Source organism: Ambystoma mexicanum, chromosome 5p (genome assembly GCF_040938575.1).
Source record: "Ambystoma mexicanum isolate Mex_15411 chromosome 5p, UKY_AmexF1_1, whole genome shotgun sequence".
In the NCBI taxonomy this organism is placed as follows: domain Eukaryota; kingdom Metazoa; phylum Chordata; class Amphibia; order Caudata; family Ambystomatidae; genus Ambystoma; species Ambystoma mexicanum.
Window position 1 is genome coordinate 1,333,588,078 of NC_090930.1, and position 22,310 is coordinate 1,333,610,387.

The following is a 22,310-nucleotide window of genomic DNA, read 5'->3' on the forward strand; positions in this document are numbered from 1 at the left end:
CACAGGAGGTTGTCAGGTGCAGCTCCAACATGGCTTGATGATGAGGTAAGACCCTCCCTGGGCCGTTTCAGGCACGCGCATGTAGGCGCTGCCATGACTTTGAATTGCTTCCCTGCCCTGAGGATCATGGCACTCTACAGCTCTGTTGTGTAGTATGGATATTACTGCTTGCTAGGCTGCATTTTTGACGGCTACTGCCCTTCTGCAATATATTCTAACTTCGGGCTGCCATACAAAGATGGCGGCCCGCACACTGTGTTGTTGTGTGCTTGGTGCAGTTGATGGTCTGACCCCATTGGCTCTGGCTCCTTTGTACTGGGCCAATGAAAAGCCAGAATTCTTGGCCGGTCCACATCCTAAGGCCTGATCCTGGCCTTGGAAAAAAATGCCACTCTCTTCACTATCCCGCAAACCGGCAAGGCAGCAGTCCCTTGAATGGCACTGCGCCATCTCCCTACCACAGGAGGTTGCCAGGTGCAGCTCCAACATGGCTTGACGATTAGGTAAGACCCTCCCTGGGCCCTTTCAGGCACACGCATGTCGGCGCTTTCATGACTTTTAATTGCTTCCCTGCCTTGAGGATCGTGGCACTCTACAGCTCTGTTGTGTAGTATGGATATTACTGCTTGCTAGGCTGCACTTTTTTGACAGCTACTGCCCTTCTGCAATATATTCGAACTGCGGGCTGCCATACCAAGATGGCGGCCCGCACACTGTGTTGTTGTGTGCTTGGTGCAGTTGATGCTCTTCCCTCATTGGCTCTGGCTCCTTTGTAGTGGGCCAATGAGAAGCCGGCAGGCTTGGCCGGCCCACCTCTGATGGCCTGATCCTGGCCCCGGACAAAATGCTCCTCTCTTCACTAGTCTACGCATTGGCAAGGTCGCAGTCCCTGGAATGGCGCTGCGCCCTCTCCCTACCACAGGAGGTTGCCAGGTGCAGCTCCAACTTGGCTTGACGATAAGGTGAGACCCTGCCTGGGCCCTTTCAGGCACGCGCACTTTGGCGCTGCCATGACTTTGAATTGCTTCCGTGCCCTGTAGATCGTGGCACTCTACAGCTCTGTTGTGGAGTTTGGATGTTACTGTTTGCTAGGCTGCATTTTCGATGGCTACTGGCCTTCTGCAATATATTCGAACTACGTGCTGCCATACCAAGATGGGGGCCTGCACACTGTTGTTGTGTGCTTGGTGCAGTTGATGCTCTGCCCCCATTGGCTCTTGCTCCTTTGTAATGGGCCAATGAGAAGCCTGCAGGCTTGGCCGGACCACCTCCGAAGGCCCGATCCTGGCCCTGGAAAATAATTCTACTCTCGTCACTATCCCGTGCAACGGCAAGGCACTAGTCCCTGGAATGGCACTGCACCCTCTCCTTACCACAGGAGGTTGCCAGGTGCAGCACCAACACGGATTAACGATAAGGTAAGACCCTCCCTGAGCCCTTTCAGGTAGGCGCACGTCGGCGCTGCTATGACTTTGAATTGCTTCCCTGCCCTGAAGATCGTGGCACCCTACAGCTCTGTTATGGACTATGGATGTTACTTCTTGCTAGGTTGCATTTTCGATGGCTACTGCCCTTCTGAAACATATTCGAACTGCGAGCTGCCATACCAGGATGGCGACCGGCAAACTGTGTTGTTGTGTGCTTGGTGCAGGTGATGCTCTGCCCCCATTGGCTCTGGCTCCATTGTAATGGTCCAATGAGAACCTGGCAGGCTTGGCCGGCCCACCTCCGAAGGCCAGATCCTGGCCCCGGAAACAAATGCTACTCTGTTCACTATCCCGCGCATCGGCAAGGCAGCAGTCCCAGGAATGGCACTGCACCCTCTCCTTACCACAGGAGGTTGCCAGGTGCAGCACCAACACGGCTTGACGATAAGGTAAGACCTTGCCTGGGCCCTTTCAGGTAGGCGCACATCGGCGCTGCCATGACTTTGAATTGCTTCCCTGCCCTGAAGATCGTTGCTCCCTACAGCTCTGTTATGGACTATGGATGTTACTTCTTGCTAGGTTGCATTTTCGATGGCTAATGCCCTTTTGAAACATATTCGAACTGCGAGCTGCCATACCAAGATGGCGGCCACAAACTGTGTTTTTGTGTGCTTGGTGCAGTTGATGCTCTGCCCCCATTGGCTCTGGCTCCATTGTAATGGTCCAATGAGAAGCCGGCAGGCTTGGCCAGCCCTTGTCAGCAGACCCGATCCTGGCCCCGGACAAAATGCTCCTCTCTTCACTATCCCGCGCATCGGCAAGGTAGCAGTCCCTGGAATGGCACTGCGCCCTCTCCCTACCACAGGAGGTTGCCATGTGCAGCTCCAACATGGCTTGACGATAAGGTAAGACCCTGCCTGGGCCCTTTCAGGCACGCGCACGTTGGAGCTGCCATGACTTTGAATTGCTTCCGTGCCCTGAAGATCATGGCACTGTATAGCTCTGTTGTGGAGTTTGGATGTTACTGTTTGCTAGGCTGCATTTTCGATGGCTACTGCCCTTCTGCAATATATTCGAACTACGAGCTGCCATACCAAGATGGCGGACTGCACACTGTTGTTGTGTGCTTGGTGCAGTTGAGGCTCTGCCCCCATTGGCTCCGGCTCCTTTGTAACGGACCAATGAGAAGCCTGCAGGCTTGGCCGGCCCACCTCCGAAGGCCCGAACCTGGCCCTGGAAAAACATGCTACTCTCTTAACTATCCCGCGCATCGGCAAGGCAGCAGTCCCTGGAATGGCACTGCGCCCTCCCCTTACCACAGGAGGGTGCCAAGTGCAGCTCCAACACAGCTTGACAATGAGGTAAGACCCTCCCTGGGCCCTTTCAGATAGGCGCATGTCGGCTCTGCCATGACTTTGAATTGCTTCCCTGCCCTGAGGATCGTGGCACTCTACAGCTCTGTTGTGGAGTATGGATGTTACTGCTTACTAGGCTGCATTTTCAACAGCTACTGCCCTTCTACAACATATTCGAACTGCGATCTGCCATATCAAGATGGCAGCCCGCACACTTTGTTGTTGTGTGCTTGGTGCAGTTGATGCTCTCTCCCCATTGGCTCTGGCTCCATTTTAATGGGCCAGTGAGAAGCCGGCAGGCTTGACCAGCCCTTCTCCGAAGGCCCGATCCTTGCCCTGGACAAAATGCTCCTCTCTTCACTATCCCGCGCATCGGCAAGGCAGCAGTCCCTGGAATGGCACTGCGCCCTCTCCCTATCACAGGAGGTTGCCAGGTGCATCTCTAACACAGCTTGACGGTGAGGTAAGACCCTCCCTGGCCCCTTTCAGGCAGGCGAATATCGGGGCTGCCATGACTTTGAATTGCTTCCGTGCCCTAAAGATCATGGCACTCTACAGCTCTGTTGTGGAGTTTGGATGTTACTGTTTACTAGGCTGCATTTTCGATGGCTACTGCCCTTCTGCAATATATTCGAACTATGAGCTGCCATACCAAGATGGCGGACTGCACACTTGTTGTGTGCTTGGTGCAGTTAAGGCTCTGCCCCCATTGGTTTTGGCTCCTTTGTAATGGACCAATGAGAAGCCTGCAGGATTGGCCGGCACACCACCGAAGGCCCAATCCTGACCCTGGAAAAAAATACTACCCTCTTCACTATCCCACGCATCGGCAAGGCACCAGTCCCTGGAATGGCATTGCGCCCTCTCCCTAACTCAGGAGTTTGCCAGGTGCAGCTCCAACATGGCTTGACGATGAGGTAAGACCCTCCCTGGGCCCTTTCAGGCACGCGCATGTCGGCGCTGCCATGACTTTGAATTGCTTCCCTGCACTGAGGATCGTGGCACTCTACAGCCCTGTTGTGGAGTATAGATGTTACTGCTCGCTAGGCTGCATTTTCGACGGCTACTGCCCTTCTTCAATATATCCGAACTGCGAGCTGCCATACCAATATGGCGGCCAGCACACTGTGTTGTTGTGTGCTTGGTGCAGTTGATGCTCTGCCCCCATTGGCTCTGGCTCCTTTGTAATGGGCCAATGAGAAGCCGGCAGGCTTGGCCGGCACACCTTCTACGGCCCAATCCTGGCCCTGGAAAAAAATGCTACTCTTCACTATCCTGTACATCGGCAAGGCAGCAGTCCCTGCAATGGCACTACGCCCTCTCCCTACCACAGGAGGTTGCCAGGTGCAGCTCCAACACGGCTTGACGGTGAGCTAAGACCCTCCCTGGGACCTTTCAGGCACGCGCATGTCCGCGCTGCCATGACTTTGAATTGCTTCCCTGCCCTGAAGATCGTGGCACCCTGCAGCTCTGTTGTGGACTATGGATGTTACTGCTGCTAGGCTGCATTTTCGACGGCTACTGCCCTTCTGCAATATATTAGAACTGCGAGCTGCCATACAAAGATGGCGGCCCGCACACTGTGTTGTGTGCTTGATGCAGTTGATGGTCTGACACCATTGGCTCTGGCTCCTTTGTACTGGGCCAATGAGAAGCCAGAATTCTTGGCCGGCCCACCTCCGAAGGCCTGATCCTGGCCTTGGAAAAAAATGCCACTCTCTTCACTATCCCGCGAACCGGCAAGGCAGCAGTCCCTTGAATGGCACTGCGCCATCTCCCTACCACAGGAGGTTGCCAGGTGCAGCTCCAACATGGCTTGACGATTAGGTAAGACCCTCCCTGGGCCCTTTCAGGCACACGCATGTCGGCGCTTTCATGACTTTTAATTGCTTCCTTGCCCTGAGGATCATGGCACTCTACAGCTCTGTTGTGTAGTATGGATATTACTGCTTGCTAGGCTGCATTTTCGATCTCTACTGGCCTTCTGCAATATATTCGAACTACGTGCTGCCATACCAAGATGGCGGCCTGCACACTGTTGTTGTGTGCTTGGTGCAGTTGATGCTCTGCCCCCATTGGCTCTCGCTCCTTTGTAATGGGTCAATGAGAAGCCTGAAGGCTTGGCCGGCCCACCTCCGAAGGCCCGATCCTGGCCCTGGAAAAAAATGCTACTCTCTTCACTATCCCAAGCAACGGCAAGGCAGCAGTCCCTGGAATGGCACTGCACCCTCTCCTTACCACAGGAGGTTGCCAGGTGCAGCACCAACACGGCTTGACGATAAGGTAAGACCCTCCCTGGGCCCTTTCAGGTAGGCGCACGTCGGCGCTGCCATGACTTTGAATTGCTTCCCTGCCATGAAGATCGTGGCACCCTACAGCTCTGTTATGAACTATGGATGTTACTTCTTGCTAGGTTGCATTTTTGATGGCTACTTCCCTTCTGAAACATATTCGAACTGCGAGCTGCCATTCCAGGATGGCAGCCGGCAAACTGTGTTGTTGTGTGCTTGCTGCAGTTGATGCTCTGCCCCCATTGTCCCTGGCTCCTTTGTAATGGGCCAGTTAGAAGCTGACAGGCTTAGCCAGCCCTCCTCCAAAGGCCCGATCTGGCCCTGGACAAAATGCTCCTCTCGTCACTATCCCGCGCATCGGCAAGGTAGCAGTATCTGGAATGGCACTGTGCCCTCTCCCTACCACAGGAGGTTGCCAGGTGCCGCATCAACACGGCTTGACGATAAGGTAAGACCCTCCCAGGGCTCTTTCAGGCAGGTGCATGTCAGCGCGGCCATGACTTTGAATTGCTTCCCTGCCCTGAAGATCGTGGCACCCTACAGCTCTGTTGTGGACTATGGATGTTACTGCTTGCTAGGCTGCATTTTCGACGGCTACTGCCCTTCTGCAACATATTCGAACTGCGAACTGCCATACCAAGATGCCGGCCCGCACACTGTGTTGTTCTGTGCTTTGTGCAGTTGATGCTCTGCCCCCATTGGCTCTGGCTCCTTTGTAATGGGCCAATGAGAACCTGGCAGGCTTGGCCGGCCCACCTCCGAAGGCCAGATCCTGGCCCTGGAAACAAATGCTACTCTGTTCACTATCCCGCGCATCAGAAAGGCAGCAGTCCCTGGATGGGTATTGCGCCCTATCCCTACCACAGGAGGTTGCCAGGTGCAGCTCCAACACGGCTTGACGATGAGGTAAGACCCTCCCTGGGCCCTTTCAGGAACGCGCATGTCGGCGCTTTCATGACTTTGAATTGCTTCCCTGCCCTGAGGATCGTGGCACTCTACAGCTCTTTTGTCTAGTATGGATATTACTGCTTGCTAGGCTGCATTCTTTACGGCTACTGCCCTTCTGCAATATATTCGAACTGCGAGCTGCCATATCAAGATGGCGACCCGCACACTGTGTTGTTGTGTGCTTGGTGCAGTTGATTCTCTGCCCCCATTGGCTCTGTCTCTGTTGTAATGGGCCAATGAGAAGCCGGCAGGCTTGGCCAGCCCACCTCCGAGGGCCTGATTCTGGCCCCGGACAAAATGCTCCTCTCTTCACTATCCTGCGCATCGGCAAGGCAGCAGTCCCTGGAATGGCGCTGCACCCTCTCCCTACCACAGGAGGTTGCCAGGTGCAGCTCCAACATGGCTTGACGATAAGGTAAGACCCTGCCTGGGCCCTTTCAGGCACGCGCACGTTGGCGCTGCCATGACTTTGAATTGCTTCCGTGCCCTAAAGATCATGGCACTCTACAGCTCTGTTGTGGAGTTTGGATGTTATTGTTTGCTAGGCTGCATTTTCGATGGCTACTGCCCTTCTGCAATATATTCGAACTATGAGTTGCCATACCAAGATGGCGGACTGCACACTGTTGTTGTGGTCTTGGTGCAGTTGAGGCTCTGCCCCCATTGGCTCTGGCTCCTTTGTAATGGACCAATGAGAAGCCTGCAGGCTTGGCCGGCCCACCTCCGAAGGCCAGATCCTGGTCCTGGAAAAAAATGCTACTCTCTTAACTATCCCGCTCATCGGCAAGGAAGCAGTCCCTGGAATGGCACTGCACCCTCTCATTACCACAGGAGGTTGCCAGGTGCAGCTCCAACACAGCTTGACAATGAGGTAAGACCCTCCCTGTGCCATTTCCGGCAGGCGCATGTCGGCGCTGCCATGACTTTGAATTGCTTCCCTGCCCTGAGGATCGTGGCACTCTACAGCTCTGTTGTGGGGTATGGATGTTACTGCTTGCTAGGCTGTATTTTTAAAGGCTTTTGCCCTTCTGCAATATATTCGAACTGCGAGCTGCCATACAAAGATGGCGGCCCGCACACTGTGTTGTGTGTTTGGTGCAGTTGATGGTCTGACCTCATTGGCTCTGGCTCCTTTGTACTGGGCCAATGAGAAGCCAGAATTCTTGGCCGGCCCACCTCCGAAGGCCTGATCCTGGCCCTGGAAAAAAATGCCACTCTCTTCACTATCCCGCGATCCGGCAAGGCAGCAGTCCCTTGAATGGCACTGCGCCATCTCCCTACCACAGGAGGTTGTCAGGTGCAGCTCCAACATGGCTTGATGATGAGGTAAGACCCTCCCTGGGCCGTTTCAGGCACGCGCATGTCGGCGCTGCCATGACTTTGAATTGCTTCCCTGCCCTGAGGATCATGGCACTCTACAGCTCTGTTGTGTAGTATGGATATTACTGCTTGCTAGGCTGCATTTTTGACGGCTACTGCCCTTCTGCAATATATTCTAACTGCGGGCTGCCATACAAAGATGGCGGCCCGCACACTGTGTTGTTGTGTGCTTGGTGCAGTTGATGGTCTGACCCCATTGGCTCTGGCTCCTTTGTACTGGGCCAATGAGAAGCCAGAATTCTTGGCCGGTCCACATCCTAAGGCCTGATCCTGGCCTTGGAAAAAAATGCCACTCTCTTCACTATCCCGCGAACCGGCAAGGCAGCAGTCCCTTGAATGGCACTGCGCCATCTCCCTACCACAGGAGGTTGCCAGGTGCAGCTCCAACATGGCTTGACGATTAGGTAAGACCCTCCCTGGGCCCTTTCAGGCACACGCATGTCGGCGCTTTCATGACTTTTAATTGCTTCCCTGCCCTGAGGATCATGGCACTCTACAGCTCTGTTGTGTAGTATGGATATTACTGCTTGCTAGGCTGCATTTTTGACTGCTACTGCCCTTCTGCAATATATTCGAACTGCGGGCTGCCATACCAAGATGCCGGCCCGCACACTGTGTTGTTGTGTGCTTGGTGCAGTTGATGCTCTGCCCTCATTGGCTCTGGCTCCTTTGTAATGGGCCAATGAGAAGCTGGCAGGCTTGGCCGGCCCACCTCTGACGGCCTGATCCTGGCCCCGGACAAAATGCTCCTCTCTTCACTATCCTGCGCATCGGCAAGGTCGCAGTTCCTGGAATGGCGCTGCGCCCTCTCCCTACCACAGGAGGTTGCCAGGTGCAGCTCCAACATGGCTTGACGATAAGGTGAGACCCTGCCAGGGCCCTTTCAGGCACGCGCACGTTGGCGCTGCCATGACTTTGAATTGCTTCCGTGCCCTGTAGATCGTGGCACTCTACAGTTCTGTTGTGGAGTTTGGATGTTACTGTTTGCTAGGCTGCATTTTTGATGGCTACTGGCCTTCTGCAATATATTCGAACTACGAGCTGCCATACCAAGATGGCAGCCTGCACACTGTTGTTGTGTGCTTGGTGCAGTTGATGCTCTGCCCCCATTGGCTCTCGCTCCTTTGTAATGGGTCAATGAGAAGCCTGAAGGCTTGGCCGGCCCACCTCCGAAGGCCCGATCCTGGCCCTGGAAAAAAATGCTACTCTCTTCACTATCCCGAGCAACGGCAAGGCAGCAGTCCCTGGAATGGCACTGCACCCTCTCCTTACCACAGGAGGTTGCCAGGTGCAGCACCAACACGGCTTGACGATAAGGTAAGACCCTCCCTGGGCCCTTTCAGGTAGGCGCACGTCGGCGCTGCCATGACTTTGAATTGCTTCCCTGCCCTGAAGATCGTGGCACCCTTCAGCTCTGTTATGGACTATGGATGTTACTTCTTGCTATGTTGCATTTTTGATGGCTACTTCCCTTCTGAAACATATTCGAACTGCGAGCTGCCATTCCAGGATGGCGGCCGGCAAACTGTGTTGTTGTGTGCTTGGTGCAGTTGATGCTCTGCCCCCATTGTCCCTGGCTCCTTTGTAATGGGCCAGTTAGAAGCCGACAGGCTTAGCCAGCCCTCCTCCAAAGGCCCGATCCTGTCCCTGGACAAAATGCTCCTCTCGTCACTATCCCGCGCATCGGCAAGGTAGCAGTATCTGGAATGGCATTGTGCCCTCTCCCTACCACAGGAGGTTGCCATTTGCCACGTCAACACGGCTTGACGATAAGGTAAGACCCTCCCAGGGCTCTTTCAGGCAGGTGCATGTCAGCGCGGCCATGACTTTGAATTGCTTCCCTGCCCTGAAGATCGTGGCACCCTACAGCTCTGTTGTGGACTATGGATGTTACTGCTTGCTAGGCTGCATTTTCGACGGCTACTGCCCTTCTGCAACATATTCGAACTGCGAACTGCCATACCAAGATGCCGGCCCGCACACTGTGTTGTTCTGTGCTTTGTGCAGTTGATGCTCTGCCCCCATTGGCTCGGGCCAATGAGAACCTGGCAGGCTTGGACGGCCCACCTCCGAAGGCCAGATCCTGGCCCTGGAAACAAATGCTACTCTGTTCACTATCCCGCGCATCGGAAAGGCAGCAGTCCCTGGATGGGTATTGCGCCCTCTCCCTATCACAGGAGGTTGCCAGGTGCAGCTCCAACACGGCTTGACGATGAGGTAAAACCCTCCCTGTGCCCTTTCAGGCACGCGCATGTCGGCGCTTTCATGACTTTTAATTGCTTCCCTGCCCTGAGGATCGTGGCACTCTACAGCTCTGTTGTCTAGTATGGATATTACTGCTTGCTAGGCTGCATTCTTTACGGCTACTGCCCTTCTGCAATATATTCGCACTGCGAGCTGCCATACCAAGATGGCGACCCGCACACTGTGTTGTTGTGTGCTTGGTGCAGTTGATTCTCTGCCCCCATTGGCTCTGTCTCTGTTGTAATGGGCCAATGCGAAGCTGGCAGGCTTGGCCAGCCCACCTCCGAGGGCCTGATTCTGGCCCCGGACAAAATGCTCCTCTCTTCACTATCCTGCGCATCGGCAAGGCAGCAGTCCCTGGAATGGCGCTGCACCCTCTCCCTACCACAGGAGGTTGCCAGGTGCAGCTCCAACATGGCTTGACGATAAGGTAAGACCCTGCCTGGGCCCTTTCAGGCACGCGCACGTTGACGCTGCCATGACTTTGAATTGCTTCCGTGCCCTAAAGATCATGGCACTCTACAGCTCTGTTGTGGAGTTTGGATGTTACTGTTTGCTAGGCTGCATTTTCGATGGCTACTGCCCTTCTGCAATATATTCGAACTACGAGCTGCCATACCAAGATGGCGGACTGCACACTGTTGTTGTGTTCTTGGTGCAGTTGAGGCTCTGCCCCCATTGGCTCTGGCTCCTTTGTAGTGGGCCAATGAGAAGCCGGCAGGCTTGGCCGGCCCACCTCCGAAGGCCCGATCCTGGTCCTGGAAAAAAATGCTACTCTCTTAACTATCCCGCGCATCGGCAAGGCAGCAGTCCCTGGAATGGCACTGCACCCTCTCATTACCACAGGAGGTTGCCAGGTGCAGCTCCAACACAGCTTGACAATGAGGTAAGACCCTCCCTGTGCCATTTCCGGCAGGCGCATGTCGGCGCTGCCATGACTTTGAATTGCTTCCCTGCCCTGAGGATCGTGGCACTCTACAGCTCTGTTGTGGGGTATGGATGTTACTGCTTGCTAGGCTGTATTTTTAAAGGCTTTTGCCCTTCTGCAATATATTCGAACTGCGAGCTGCCATACAAAGATGGCGGCCCGCACACTGTGTTGTGTGTTTGGTGCAGTTGATGGTCTGACCTCATTGGCTCTGGCTCCTTTGTACTGGGCCAATGAGAAGCCAGAATTCTTGGCTGGCCCACCTCCGAAGGCCTGATCCTGGCCCTGGAAAAAAATGCCACTCTCTTCACTATCCCGCGATCCGGCAAGGCAGCAGTCCCTTGAATGGCACTGCGCCATCTCCCTACCACAGGAGGTTGTCAGGTGCAGCTCCAACATGGCTTGATGATGAGGTAAGACCCTCCCTGGGCCGTTTCAGGCACGCGCATGTCGGCGCTGCCATGACTTTGAATTGCTTCCCTGCCCTGAGGATCATGGCACTCTACAGCTCTGTTGTGTAGTATGGATATTACTGCTTGCTAGGCTGCATTTTTGACGGCTACTGCCCTTCTGCAATATATTCTAACTTCGGGCTGCCATACAAAGATGGCGGCCCGCACACTGTGTTGTTGTGTGCTTGGTGCAGTTGATGGTCTGACCCCATTGGCTCTGGCTCCTTTGTACTGGGCCAATGAGAAGCCAGAATTCTTGGCCGGTCCACATCCTAAGGCCTGATCCTGGCCTTGGAAAAAAATGCCACTCTCTTCACTATCCCGCAAACCGGCAAGGCAGCAGTCCCTTGAATGGCACTGCGCCATCTCCCTACCACAGGAGGTTGCCAGGTGCAGCTCCAACATGGCTTGACGATTAGGTAAGACCCTCCCTGGGCCCTTTCAGGCACACGCATGTCGGCGCTTTCATGACTTTTAATTGCTTCCCTGCCTTGAGGATCGTGGCACTCTACAGCTCTGTTGTGTAGTATGGATATTACTGCTTGCTAGGCTGCACTTTTTTGACAGCTACTGCCCTTCTGCAATATATTCGAACTGCGGGCTGCCATACCAAGATGGCGGCCCGCACACTGTGTTGTTGTGTGCTTGGTGCAGTTGATGCTCTTCCCTCATTGGCTCTGGCTCCTTTGTAGTGGGCCAATGAGAAGCCGGCAGGCTTGGCCGGCCCACCTCTGATGGCCTGATCCTGGCCCCAGACAAAATGCTCCTCTCTTCACTAGTCTACGCATTGGCAAGGTCGCAGTCCCTGGAATGGCGCTGCGCCCTCTCCCTACCACAGGAGGTTGCCAGGTGCAGCTCCAACTTGGCTTGACGATAAGGTGAGACCCTGCCTGGGCCCTTTCAGGCACGCGCACTTTGGCGCTGCCATGACTTTGAATTGCTTCCGTGCCCTGTAGATCGTGGCACTCTACAGCTCTGTTGTGGAGTTTGGATGTTACTGTTTGCTAGGCTGCATTTTCGATGGCTACTGGCCTTCTGCAATATATTCGAACTACGTGCTGCCATACCAAGATGGGGGCCTGCACACTGTTGTTGTGTGCTTGGTGCAGTTGATGCTCTGCCCCCATTGGCTCTTGCTCCTTTGTAATGGGCCAATGAGAAGCCTGCAGGCTTGGCCGGACCACCTCCGAAGGCCCGATCCTGGCCCTGGAAAATAATTCTACTCTCGTCACTATCCCGTGCAACGGCAAGGCACTAGTCCCTGGAATGGCACTGCACCCTCTCCTTACCACAGGAGGTTGCCAGGTGCAGCACCAACACGGATTAACGATAAGGTAAGACCCTCCCTGAGCCCTTTCAGGTAGGCGCACGTCGGCGCTGCTATGACTTTGAATTGCTTCCCTGCCCTGAAGATCGTGGCACCCTACAGCTCTGTTATGGACTATGGATGTTACTTCTTGCTAGGTTGCATTTTCGATGGCTACTGCCCTTCTGAAACATATTCGAACTGCGAGCTGCCATACCAGGATGGCGACCGGCAAACTGTGTTGTTGTGTGCTTGGTGCAGGTGATGCTCTGCCCCCATTGGCTCTGGCTCCATTGTAATGGTCCAATGAGAACCTGGCAGGCTTGGCCGGCCCACCTCCGAAGGCCAGATCCTGGCCCTGGAAACAAATGCTACTCTGTTCACTATCCCGCGCATCGGCAAGGCAGCAGTCCCAGGAATGGCACTGCACCCTCTCCTTACCACAGGAGGTTGCCAGGTGCAGCACCAACACGGCTTGACGATAAGGTAAGACCTTGCCTGGGCCCTTTCAGGTAGGCGCACATCGGCGCTGCCATGACTTTGAATTGCTTCCCTGCCCTGAAGATCGTTGCTCCCTACAGCTCTGTTATGGACTATGGATGTTACTTCTTGCTAGGTTGCATTTTCGATGGCTAATGCCCTTTTGAAACATATTCGAACTGCGAGCTGCCATACCAAGATGGCGGCCACAAACTGTGTTTTTGTGTGCTTGGTGCAGTTGATGCTCTGCCCCCATTGGCTCTGGCTCCATTGTAATGGTCCAATGAGAAGCCGGCAGGCTTGGCCAGCCCTTGTCAGCAGACCCGATCCTGGCCCCGGACAAAATGCTCCTCTCTTCACTATCCCGCGCATCGGCAAGGTAGCAGTCCCTGGAATGGCACTGCGCCCTCTCCCTACCACAGGAGGTTGCCATGTGCAGCTCCAACATGGCTTGACGATAAGGTAAGACCCTGCCTGGGCCCTTTCAGGCACGCGCACGTTGGAGCTGCCATGACTTTGAATTGCTTCCGTGCCCTGAAGATCATGGCACTGTACAGCTCTGTTGTGGAGTTTGGATGTTACTGTTTGCTAGGCTGCATTTTCGATGGCTACTGCCCTTCTGCAATATATTCGAACTACGAGCTGCCATACCAAGATGGCGGACTGCACACTGTTGTTGTGTGCTTGGTGCAGTTGAGGCTCTGCCCCCATTGGCTCCGGCTCCTTTGTAACGGACCAATGAGAAGCCTGCAGGCTTGGCCGGCCCACCTCCGAAGGCCCGAACCTGGCCCTGGAAAAACATGCTACTCTCTTAACTATCCCGCGCATCGGCAAGGCAGCAGTCCCTGGAATGGCACTGCGCCCTCCCCTTACCACAGGAGGGTGCCAGGTGCAGCTCCAACACAGCTTGACAATGAGGTAAGACCCTCCCTGGGCCCTTTCAGATAGGCGCATGTCGGCTCTGCCATGACTTTGAATTGCTTCCCTGCCCTGAGGATCGTGGCACTCTACAGCTCTGTTGTGGAGTATGGATGTTACTGCTTACTAGGCTGCATTTTCAACAGCTACTGCCCTTCTACAACATATTCGAACTGCGATCTGCCATATCAAGATGGCAGCCCGCACACTTTGTTGTTGTGTGCTTGGTGCAGTTGATGCTCTCTCCCCATTGGCTCTGGCTCCATTTTAATGGGCCAGTGAGAAGCCGGCAGGCTTGACCAGCCCTTCTCCGAAGGCCCGATCCTTGCCCTGGACAAAATGCTCCTCTCTTCACTATCCCGCGCATCGGCAAGGCAGCAGTCCCTGGAATGGCACTGCGCCCTCTCCCTATCACAGGAGGTTGCCAGGTGCATCTCTAACACAGCTTGACGGTGAGGTAAGACCCTCCCTGGCCCCTTTCAGGCAGGCGAATATCGGGGCTGCCATGACTTTGAATTGCTTCCGTGCCCTAAAGATCATGGCACTCTACAGCTCTGTTGTGGAGTTTGGATGTTACTGTTTACTAGGCTGCATTTTCGATGGCTACTGCCCTTCTGCAATATATTCGAACTATGAGCTGCCATACCAAGATGGCGGACTGCACACTTGTTGTGTGCTTGGTGCAGTTAAGGCTCTGCCCCCATTGGTTTTGGCTCCTTTGTAATGGACCAATGAGAAGCCTGCAGGATTGGCCGGCACACCACCGAAGGCCCAATCCTGACCCTGGAAAAAAATACTACCCTCTTCACTATCCCACGCATCGGCAAGGCACCAGTCCCTGGAATGGCATTGCGCCCTCTCCCTAACTCAGGAGTTTGCCAGGTGCAGCTCCAACATGGCTTGACGATGAGGTAAGACCCTCCCTGGGCCCTTTCAGGCACGCGCATGTCGGCGCTGCCATGACTTTGAATTGCTTCCCTGCACTGAGGATCGTGGCACTCTACAGCCCTGTTGTGGAGTATAGATGTTACTGCTCGCTAGGCTGCATTTTCGACGGCTACTGCCCTTCTTCAATATATCCGAACTGCGAGCTGCCATACCAATATGGCGGCCAGCACACTGTGTTGTTGTGTGCTTGGTGCAGTTGATGCTCTGCCCCCATTGGCTCTGGCTCCTTTGTAATGGGCCAATGAGAAGCCGGCAGGCTTGGCCGGCACACCTTCTACGGCCCAATCCTGGCCCTGGAAAAAAATGCTACTCTTCACTATCCTGTACATCGGCAAGGCAGCAGTCCCTGCAATGGCACTACGCCCTCTCCCTACCACAGGAGGTTGCCAGGTGCAGCTCCAACACGGCTTGACGGTGAGCTAAGACCCTCCCTGGGACCTTTCAGGCACGCGCATGTCCGCGCTGCCATGACTTTGAATTGCTTCCCTGCCCTGAAGATCGTGGCACCCTGCAGCTCTGTTGTGGACTATGGATGTTACTGCTGCTAGGCTGCATTTTCGACGGCTACTGCCCTTCTGCAATATATTAGAACTGCGAGCTGCCATACAAAGATGGCGGCCCGCACACTGTGTTGTGTGCTTGATGCAGTTGATGGTCTGACACCATTGGCTCTGGCTCCTTTGTACTGGGCCAATGAGAAGCCAGAATTCTTGGCCGGCCCACCTCCGAAGGCCTGATCCTGGCCTTGGAAAAAAATGCCACTCTCTTCACTATCCCGCGAACCGGCAAGGCAGCAGTCCCTTGAATGGCACTGCGCCATCTCCCTACCACAGGAGGTTGCCAGGTGCAGCTCCAACATGGCTTGACGATTAGGTAAGACCCTCCCTGGGCCCTTTCAGGCACACGCATGTCGGCGCTTTCATGACTTTTAATTGCTTCCTTGCCCTGAGGATCATGGCACTCTACAGCTCTGTTGTGTAGTATGGATATTACTGCTTGCTAGGCTGCATTTTCGATCTCTACTGGCCTTCTGCAATATATTCGAACTACGTGCTGCCATACCAAGATGGCGGCCTGCACACTGTTGTTGTGTGCTTGGTGCAGTTGATGCTCTGCCCCCATTGGCTCTCGCTCCTTTGTAATGGGTCAATGAGAAGCCTGAAGGCTTGGCCGGCCCACCTCCGAAGGCCCGATCCTGGCCCTGGAAAAAAATGCTACTCTCTTCACTATCCCAAGCAACGGCAAGGCAGCAGTCCCTGGAATGGCACTGCACCCTCTCCTTACCACAGGAGGTTGCCAGGTGCAGCACCAACACGGCTTGACGATAAGGTAAGACCCTCCCTGGGCCCTTTCAGGTAGGCGCACGTCGGCGCTGCCATGACTTTGAATTGCTTCCCTGCCATGAAGATCGTGGCACCCTACAGCTCTGTTATGAACTATGGATGTTACTTCTTGCTAGGTTGCATTTTTGATGGCTACTTCCCTTCTGAAACATATTCGAACTGCGAGCTGCCATTCCAGGATGGCGGCCGGCAAACTGTGTTGTTGTGTGCTTGCTGCAGTTGATGCTCTGCCCCCATTGTCCCTGGCTCCTTTGTAATGGGCCAGTTAGAAGCCGACAGGCTTAGCCAGCCCTCCTCCAAAGGCCCGATCTGGCCCTGGACAAAATGCTCCTCTCGTCACTATCCCGCGCATCGGCAAGGTAGCAGTATCTGGAATGGCACTGTGCCCTCTCCCTACCACAGGAGGTTGCCAGGTGCCGCATCAACACGGCTTGACGATAAGGTAAGACCCTCCCAGGGCTCTTTCAGGCAGGTGCATGTCAGCGCGGCCATGACTTTGAATTGCTTCCCTGCCTTGAAGATCGTGGCACCCTACAGCTCTGTTGTGGACTATGGATGTTACTGCTTGCTAGGCTGCATTTTCGACGGCTACTGCCCTTCTGCAACATATTCGAACTGCGAACTGCCATACCAAGATGCCGGCCCGCACACTGTGTTGTTCTGTGCTTTGTGCAGTTGATGCTCTGCCCCCATTGGCTCTGGCTCCTTTGTAATGGGCCAATGAGAACCTGGCAGGCTTGGCCGGCCCACCTCTGAAGGCCAGATCCTGGCCCTGGAAACAAATGCTACTCTGTTCACTATCCCGCGCATCAGAAAGGCAGCAGTCCCTGGATGGGTATTGCGCCCTATCCCTACCACAGGAGGTTGCCAGGTGCAGCTCCAACACGGCTTGACGATGAGGTAAGACCCTCCCTGGGCCCTTTCAGGAACGCGCATGTCGGCGCTTTCATGACTTTGAATTGCTTCCCTGCCCTGAGGATCGTGGCACTCTACAGCTCTTTTGTCTAGTATGGATATTACTGCTTGCTAGGCTGCATTCTTTACGGCTACTGCCCTTCTGCAATATATTCGAACTGCGAGCTGCCATATCAAGATGGCGACCCGCACACTGTGTTGTTGTGTGCTTGGTGCAGTTGATTCTCTGCCCCCATTGGCTCTGTCTCTGTTGTAATGGGCCAATGAGAAGCCGGCAGGCTTGGCCAGCCCACCTCCGAGGGCCTGATTCTGGCCCCGGACAAAATGCTCCTCTCTTCACTATCCTGCGCATCGGCAAGGCAGCAGTCCCTGGAATGGCGCTGCACCCTCTCCCTACCACAGGAGGTTGCCAGGTGCAGCTCCAACATGGCTTGACGATAAGGTAAGACCCTGCCTGGGCCCTTTCAGGCACGCGCACGTTGGCGCTGCCATGACTTTGAATTGCTTCCGTGCCCTAAAGATCATGGCACTCTACAGCTCTGTTGTGGAGTTTGGATGTTATTGTTTGCTAGGCTGCATTTTCGATGGCTACTGCCCTTCTGCAATATATTCGAACTATGAGTTGCCATACCAAGATGGCGGACTGCACACTGTTGTTGTGGTCTTGGTGCAGTTGAGGCTCTGCCCCCATTGGCTCTGGCTCCTTTGTAATGGACCAATGAGAAGCCTGCAGGCTTGGCCGGCCCACCTCCGAAGGCCAGATCCTGGTCCTGGAAAAAAATGCTACTCTCTTAACTATCCCGCTCATCGGCAAGGAAGCAGTCCCTGGAATGGCACTGCACCCTCTCATTACCACAGGAGGTTGCCAGGTGCAGCTCCAACACAGCTTGACAATGAGGTAAGACCCTCCCTGTGCCATTTCCGGCAGGCGCATGTCGGCGCTGCCATGACTTTGAATTGCTTCCCTGCCCTGAGGATCGTGGCACTCTACAGCTCTGTTGTGGGGTATGGATGTTACTGCTTGCTAGGCTGTATTTTTAAAGGCTTTTGCCCTTCTGCAATATATTCGAACTGCGAGCTGCCATACAAAGATGGCGGCCCGCACACTGTGTTGTGTGTTTGGTGCAGTTGATGGTCTGACCTCATTGGCTCTGGCTCCTTTGTACTGGGCCAATGAGAAGCCAGAATTCTTGGCCGGCCCACCTCCGAAGGCCTGATCCTGGCCCTGGAAAAAAATGCCACTCTCTTCACTATCCCGCGATCCGGCAAGGCAGCAGTCCCTTGAATGGCACTGCGCCATCTCCCTACCACAGGAGGTTGTCAGGTGCAGCTCCAACATGGCTTGATGATGAGGTAAGACCCTCCCTGGGCCGTTTCAGGCACGCGCATGTCGGCGCTGCCATGACTTTGAATTGCTTCCCTGCCCTGAGGATCATGGCACTCTACAGCTCTGTTGTGTAGTATGGATATTACTGCTTGCTAGGCTGCATTTTTGACGGCTACTGCCCTTCTGCAATATATTCTAACTGCGGGCTGCCATACAAAGATGGCGGCCCGCACACTGTGTTGTTGTGTGCTTGGTGCAGTTGATGGTCTGACCCCATTGGCTCTGGCTCCTTTGTACTGGGCCAATGAGAAGCCAGAATTCTTGGCCGGTCCACATCCTAAGGCCTGATCCTGGCCTTGGAAAAAAATGCCACTCTCTTCACTATCCCGCGAACCGGCAAGGCAGCAGTCCCTTGAATGGCACTGCGCCATCTCCCTACCACAGGAGGTTGCCAGGTGCAGCTCCAACATGGCTTGACGATTAGGTAAGACCCTCCCTGGGCCCTTTCAGGCACACGCATGTCGGCGCTTTCATGACTTTTAATTGCTTCCCTGCCTTGAGGATCGTGGCACTCTACAGCCCTGTTGTGTAGTATGGATATTACTGCTTGCTAGGCTGCACTTTTGACAGCTACTGCCCTTCTGCAATATATTCGTACTGCGGGCTGCCATACCAAGATGGCGGCCCGCACACTGTGTTGTTGTGAGCTTGGTGCAGTTGATGCTCTTCCCTCATTGGCTCTGGCTCCTTTGTAGTGGGCCAATGAGAAGCCGGCAGGCTTGGCCGGCCCACCTCTGATGGCCTGATCCTGGCCCCGGACAAAATGCTCCTCTCTTCACTAGTCTACGCATTGGCAAGGTCGCAGTCCCTGGAATGGCGCTGCGCCCTCTCCCTACCACAGGAGGTTGCCAGGTGCAGCTCCAACTTGGCTTAACGATAAGGTGAGACCCTGCCTGGGCCCTTTCAGGCACGCGCACTTTGGCGCTGCCATGACTTTGAATTGCTTCCGTGCCCTGTAGATCGTGGCACTCTACAGCTCTGTTGTGGAGTTTGGATGTTACTGTTTGCTAGGCTGCATTTTCGATGGCTACTGCCCTTCTGCAATATATTCGAACAATGTGCTGCCATACCAAGATGGCGGCCTGCACACTGTTGTTGTGTGCTTGGTGCAGTTGATGCTCTGCCCCCATTGGCTCTTGCTCCTTTGTAATGGGCCAATGAGAAGCCTGCAGGCTTGGCCGGACCACCTCCGAAGGCCCGATCCTGGCCCTGGAAAATAATTCTACTCTCGTCACTATCCCGTGCAACGGCAAGGCACTAGTCCCTGGAATGGCACTGCACCCTCTCCTTACCACAGGAGGTTGCCAGGTGCAGCACCAACACGGATTAACGATAATGTAAGACCCTCCCTGAGCCCTTTCAGGTAGGCGCACGTCGGCGCTGCTATGACTTTGAATTGCTTCCCTGCCCTGAAGATCGTGGCACCCTACAGCTCTGTTATGGACTATGGATGTTACTTCTTGCTAGGTTGCATTTTCGATGGCTACTGCCCTTCTGAAACATATTCGAACTGCGAGCTGCCATACCAGGATGGCGACCGGCAAACTGTGTTGTTGTGTGCTTGGTGCAGGTGATGCTCTGCCCCCATTGGCTCTGGCTCCATTGTAATGGTCCAATGAGAACCTGGCAGGCTTGGCCGGCCCACCTCCGAAGGCCAGATCCTGGCCCTGGAAACAAATGCTACTCTGTTCACTATCCCGCGCATCGGCAAGGCAGCAGTCCCAGGAATGGCACTGCACCCTCTCCTTACCACAGGAGGTTGCCAGGTGCAGCACCAACACGGCTTGACGATAAGGTAAGACCTTGCCTGGGCCCTTTCAGGTAGGCGCACATCGGCGCTGCCATGACTTTGAATTGCTTCCCTGCCCTGAAGATCGTTGCTCCCTACAGCTCTGTTATGGACTATGGATGTTACTTCTTGCTAGGTTGCATTTTCGATGGCTAATGCCCTTCTGAAACATATTCGAACTGCGAGCTGCCATACCAAGATGGCGGCCACAAACTGTGTTTTTGTGTGCTTGGTGCAGTTGATGCTCTGCCCCCATTGGCTCTGGCTCCATTGTAATGGTCCAATGAGAAGCCGGCAGGCTTGGCCAGCCCTTGTCAGCAGACCCGATCCTGGCCCCGGACAAAATGCTCCTCTCTTCACTATCCCGCGCATCGGCAAGGCAGCAGTCCCTGGAATGGCACTGCGCCCTCCCCTTACCACAGGAGGGTGCCAGGTGCAGCTCCAACACAGCTTGACAATGAGGTAAGACCCTCCCTGGGCCCTTTCAGATAGGCGCATGTCGGCTCTGCCATGACTTTGAATTGCTTCCCTGCCCTGAGGATCGTGGCACTCTACAGCTCTGTTGTGGAGTATGGATGTTACTGCTTACTAGGCTGCATTTTCAACAGCTACTGCCCTTCTACAACATATTCGAACTGCGATCTGCCATATCAAGATGGCAGCCCGCACACTTTGTTGTTGTGTGCTTGGTGCAGTTGATGCTCTCTCCCCATTGGCTCTGGCTCCATTTTAATGGGCCAGTGAGAAGCCGGCAGGCTTGACCAGCCCTTCTCCGAAGGCCCGATCCTTGCCCTGGACAAAATGCTCCTCTCTTCACTATCCCGCGCATCGGCAAGGCAGCAGTCCCTGGAATGGCACTGCGCCCTCTCCCTATCACAGGAGGTTGCCAGGTGCATCTCTAACACAGCTTGACGGTGAGGTAAGACCCTCCCTGGCCCCTTTCAGGCAGGCGAATATCGGGGCTGCCATGACTTTGAATTGCTTCCGTGCCCTAAAGATCATGGCACTCTACAGCTCTGTTGTGGAGTTTGGATGTTACTGTTTACTAGGCTGCATTTTCGATGGCTACTGCCCTTCTGCAATATATTCGAACTATGAGCTGCCATACCAAGATGGCGGACTGCACACTTGTTGTGTGCTTGGTGCAGTTAAGGCTCTGCCCCCATTGGTTTTGGCTCCTTTGTAATGGACCAATGAGAAGCCTGCAGGATTGGCCGGCACACCACCGAAGGCCCAATCCTGACCCTGGAAAAAAATACTACCCTCTTCACTATCCCACGCATCGGCAAGGCACCAGTCCCTGGAATGGCATTGCGCCCTCTCCCTAACTCAGGAGTTTGCCAGGTGCAGCTCCAACATGGCTTGACGATGAGGTAAGACCCTCCCTGGGCCCTTTCAGGCACGCGCATGTCGGCGCTGCCATGACTTTGAATTGCTTCCCTGCACTGAGGATCGTGGCACTCTACAGCCCTGTTGTGGAGTATAGATGTTACTGCTCGCTAGGCTGCATTTTCGACGGCTACTGCCCTTCTTCAATATATCCGAACTGCGAGCTGCCATACCAATATGGCGGCCAGCACACTGTGTTGTTGTGTGCTTGGTGCAGTTGATGCTCTGCCCCCATTGGCTCTGGCTCCTTTGTAATGGGCCAATGAGAAGCCGGCAGGCTTGGCCGGCACACCTTCTACGGCCCAATCCTGGCCCTGGAAAAAAATGCTACTCTTCACTATCCTGTACATCGGCAAGGCAGCAGTCCCTGCAATGGCACTACGCCCTCTCCCTACCACAGGAGGTTGCCAGGTGCAGCTCCAACACGGCTTGACGGTGAGCTAAGACCCTCCCTGGGACCTTTCAGGCACGCGCATGTCCGCGCTGCCATGACTTTGAATTGCTTCCCTGCCCTGAAGATCGTGGCACCCTGCAGCTCTGTTGTGGACTATGGATGTTACTGCTGCTAGGCTGCATTTTCGACGGCTACTGCCCTTCTGCAATATATTAGAACTGCAAGCTGCCATACAAAGATGGCGGCCCGCACACTGTGTTGTGTGCTTGATGCAGTTGATGGTCTGACACCATTGGCTCTGGCTCCTTTGTACTGGGCCAATGAGAAGCCAGAATTCTTGGCCGGCCCACCTCCGAAGGCCTGATCCTGGCCTTGGAAAAAAATGCCACTCTCTTCACTATCCCGCGAACTGGCAA